The sequence below is a fragment of the Coenobita brevimanus genome, chromosome 44 (assembly GCF_032717465.1).
Source record: "Coenobita brevimanus isolate Jiangsu-jjx chromosome 44, ASM3271746v2, whole genome shotgun sequence".
NCBI lineage: Eukaryota > Metazoa > Arthropoda > Malacostraca > Decapoda > Coenobitidae > Coenobita > Coenobita brevimanus.
Window position 1 is genome coordinate 7,335,199 of NC_136997.1, and position 4,890 is coordinate 7,340,088.

Consider the following 4,890-nt stretch of genomic DNA (forward strand, 5'->3'; position numbering starts at 1 on the left):
TACAGTGAGGCCGACACCCATTCTGGAATTGAACACACAATACTGTTCAATGCTAGAGCAAAGAGGATCACACTGAGGACACTTCCTTGAGGCACCCCTTCCTCTTGAGGGTATGAAGGAGACAGGGTGACACCAACCCTAACCCTGAAGGAGCGGTCACGCAGCCTGCCACGTTAACCTAAAGAATGGAGTTGTCGGAAGATACCAAACTGCCCTGTAGTATCATATACCTTTTCTAGGTCAAAGAAAATGCACACCAGATGCTGCTGCCTAGCAAAAGCATCACAAGCAGCAGCCTCAAGATGGACCAGTGCATCCGTTGTTGAGCAATATTTTCGAAAACCAGACTGAAACTGAGAGACATTCATTGCCTTCTACGAAATACATTAGGAGTGTGTTGACCATTTTCTCAAATAATTTATAGAGGCAGATGTTAAGGCAATTGGTCGATATTCCAGGGGACTGTAACTGGCCTTCCCCGGCTTCTGGAATGGCAGGATAATAGCCTCACGCCGATAGGAGGGAAGAGAAGATTCTTTCCAGACTCTATTAAAAAGTCTAGGGAGAAGTGACAGTGCATCATCATTCAGGTGCCGAAGCATCACGTAGGAAATATCATCCTGGTGAGGTGTCATGACAGAGGAAAGGGCAGATTGGAATTCACGATAAGAGAAAGGGAGGTTGTAGGACTCCACATTCCCTGAACAGAAGTCTAGCACCCTTGCCTCCTCTATCTCCTGCTGTCTGGCAAAAATTGGTGAGCTAGCATTTCTATGACTGACCACTGCAAAGGCTGATGCAAAAATATTGGCCACAGCTGCAGGGTCACCAATAGGCTCACCATTAGACATCAGCACAGGGGACCTGCCTCGAGTGAATTTTCGTGAAATCTTTTGCACCCCCTTCCACCCCTGAGACACTGGTGTCTTTGAGTTTACAGATGACACTCAAGCCCTCCAAGAGTCCCGCCTAGCTTGTTTCAGTATCCAATGAGCCTTAGCCTGCACCCTTCTAAACTCAACAAGATTATGCTCTGTCCTGCACCTACGATAATGGGAGAAAGCTAACTTCTTAGTTTGTACAGCTACACTGCAATCCTCATTCCACCATGGGACAGGTTAATAGCGATACGTGCCAGAGATTTTAGGAACAGCATGAAGGGTAGCAGAATGCAGAACGGAGGTAAAGAACGAAACAGCCTCATCAATATGCGGGTAGTCTTCAACTCAGGCATTTATAGAAATCAGAGAAGAGAAAAGAGACCAGTCTGCCTTATCCACTCTCCACGTCGGTAGACAAGAGCAGGGGCTAGATACTGCTGCAGTAAGGAGGATGGGAAATTAATCACTTCCAAGGAGATCTTCCATAACCTCCCAAATGAAGTCCAGGAGACAGTCAGGAGAGCAGTTAGAAAGGTCAGTTGCGGTAAATGAACCCGTTTGGGGGCGAACATGTGTAAATGCCCCAGTATTGAACAGGTCAAGATCCTCATCCTCCAGTAAGGACACCAACAAACTCCCAAGTTGGTTAACAAGATGGGTGGCGACCATTAAAGTCCCCCAGGAGAAGAAAGGGCGTAGGTAACGGGCCAAGAAGGTTCTCAAGTTCCACCCTACTGATTGCTGTGTTGGCCAGTAAAAAAATGGAACAAACTGTATACCAGCGGTGGGCATATAACCGCACAGCAACATACTGGAGGTCAGACTGGAGGAGGACTGGCCGATGAAGGATGTTTGCTCTCACCAAAGCAGCACCACCTCCAACAGGACTCTGGGTTGGCACTGAGTAAAAAGCATTGTACTCAGGTGGTGCTTGGGGAGTGGAAACCCTACAAAAGTTTCTGGAGACACACACACACACATAAGGGAACAAGTCAGGACGGTCTGCAGCTCCTTCCAGTTACCACACCCTAGACAGTTCCATTGTAGTATACTAGCTGAGAATGCCATAGTACTCACGGTGAAGGAAGAATCAGGATGAGGGACGAGACAACCTTGCCCCCCCAGCAAGTTTGGATCGATGCTAATGAGAGCCCTTTGGAGGAGCCTGCCCAGCACCAGAAACCTGCACCCTCTGTCTAACATCCGAAGGCAAACATGAGGATGAGGGAGTAAGTTTTACAACATTCTTTCTTGGAGGGGGCATACCACTTTGTTTGGAAGGTGGCTTCGGGGCTGCCTTTGGAGATGTAGGACTGCCAGTGCTCCCACCAGAAGCCTCAGACGTGAAAGTAGAGTCCACAGGACTCGAATCTTTTGAGGAGGCCATCCTCCATCCTTGTTGGTGCTTCATATCTGAATCACCAACGAGCTGTCCAACAACATCCCCAGGTGGAGATGGGACCGGAGGTGAACCTTCAGTTTCAGATGTTGCCTGGCTAGATCTCTCAGCCTGCTGGGCAGAGGTAATACGAGAGGGTCGACAGAAGGGTCAACAACAGAGAACTTAGGTGGCCGATCTTCATGCTCAGAGGACTCTGATGAACAACAGTGGCTTTTGCCAGGTACAGGTAGAGCCTTGGGCACACTGAGTAGGACAGAAGCCTGGTCAACGTGGACATCTACCACCACCACAGAAGTGTGCAAGCCATCAGCCACTGGAGTCGGGGTGGAAACATTCTTAGTAGGGAGTGGGCAAGGATCATTTTCACAAACAGTCTGAACGGCAGGGATAGTATCCTGCAAAGCACTAGATGATAAAGTGGGCATTGGATTGGGTCGAGGCCATCTCAGAGATATAGGGCGGTGCACTGGCATTCCAGAAAGGACAGAAGCATAAGTAACATAGGGCTGGAAGAAGTGAGCCTGGGCTCTCTTCTTAGCTTCGGGAAACAAAACCTTCTCAAGTGTTCGAATTGACAAAATCTCCTTTTCTAACAATAACAAGGATAACTTTTAGAAGATACAGCATGACGGCCTCCACAATGATAGCATTTAAGGGGCTCTGGACTGTCACTGGTATGACAGTCTACCACTGAGATACAGACACCAGGGAGGCCAGCCCGTGCACGGGGGCAAAAACAGCTAACATGTCCATACCCCTGCCCAGTGAAGCAACGCTTTGGGGTTGGCACATATGGCTTCACAGGAATCAAAAACCATGCTAATTTCACAGATCTAGGCAATGCCAATTTGTCAAAAGTTAAGAACAATGTTGGAATTGGGCTCAGAATCCCATCCACCTTTTTTTGAAGGTGCTCAACCTTCACCACACCAAAGGACTGCAGCTCTTCCAACAGTTGCTCCTCTGAGTAGTGGAGGATGTCACGAGAGCAAATGACTCCCTTACTTTGGTTAAAGGTTCCATGAAGAACCCAGGTAACAGCAGAGCCAGCACAGAGGTCAAAGTCTTTAGGTGGGAGATCTCTTCTGGGGAAAACACCTCAGTTAGAATATTTCCAACTTCCTGGGATGAGATCTTGGGCTCTCTTCCAAGGGATGACACAATGGCACGGTGTAATTTGAAGATATCAATATCTAGGACTGACCCTCCTACGGTGGATTTCAGCACCAGATATTTTGCATATGATGCGGGCACCGGCTCTTCTGTCCTCTGCCACAGAGCTGTTCCTACCCGACGTGACCGCCTCCCAGCCCCAGCTGAACACTGGGCCAAAGGAAGACATTCACCAGGGGCCTGGTAAGGCTTTAAGCTGGCAATAAGGTAGATTCTATGGACAGAGCTAGAGTCATCAATGAAAGTTTGTTTATTGTCAGCCATGTGCATCTTCAAAAACTTCATTCCCCCACCCCTCTACCCACCATGGAGCCCAACAAGGGGAGGTCTTATGCCAGGGACAACACCACTGGCGACCCCAGAGGTAGCAGGAGAGTATACGTGGGTAACCAATGGGGGACCTGGGCGAGGGTGACTCCAGGACGATAGGAGCCACAAGGCCCTCCAGCGCCAGCTTGACCCTAGCCAACACATGGCCAGCGGATTGACCTGGTCGGGCCCGTTTAGGCCGACCGTCTAACCAGAATAAGGCACCAAAGGTGTATTACTAGCTGCAGGGCACATCATTCAGCAACACTCAACCCCCAGGACTCCTGTCTCCTAGCATTATGGGACACTATCCACGGTAAACACGTGGGGAGGCAACAGTCGTGCCCTAGATGGCAAATACTGTAGACAGGGACTAACATATCCAGCAGGCCTCGTCTACCAGTGATGTAGGGTAGGGATGTGCTGATGGTATCGGTATCGATATCAGCAGTATAAGCCTTTTTTTGTAGTATCAGTATCGGCAAGGTAAAAATATGGACAATACTCCGAAATTTTTCTGGTTTATTATGTGATTCAAGACACGCATGTTTCATGACATTGATAAACAGATGGTTATGATATTATATTATATTACAGTTACATGTATGATATAACATTATCATATATTAATACTATATCGATTACTATATTGCTCCTGCATTAATAATAATAAAGTACAAATAATTCTATACTTTTATAATATAAGCTTACAGAAGTTACAGATTAAACACAGGGTAATCAAAATAAAAAAGTATCGGTATCGGTATTGGCAAAGTATCAGCCATTTGTTAGTATCAGAGTATCGGTATCGGTACTGGCAAAGTATCAGCCATTTGTTAGTATCAGAGTATCGGTATCGGTATTGGCAAAGTATCAGCCATTTGTTAGTATCAGAGTATCGGTATAGGTATTGGCAAAGTATCAGCCATTTGTTAGTATCAGGGTATCGGTATCGGTATTGGCTGAAAAGTGGGTATCAGTATCGGCCAACATCTTGGTATCGGCACATCTCTAATGTAGGGGGTGCTTGGTCCACGAGGCCGACAAATGCCAAACCCTACAAAGGTAGGCACGCCTCCAAAGTAGGTGGCACCAGCAACCATGCTTCATGCCCCACCATCACGT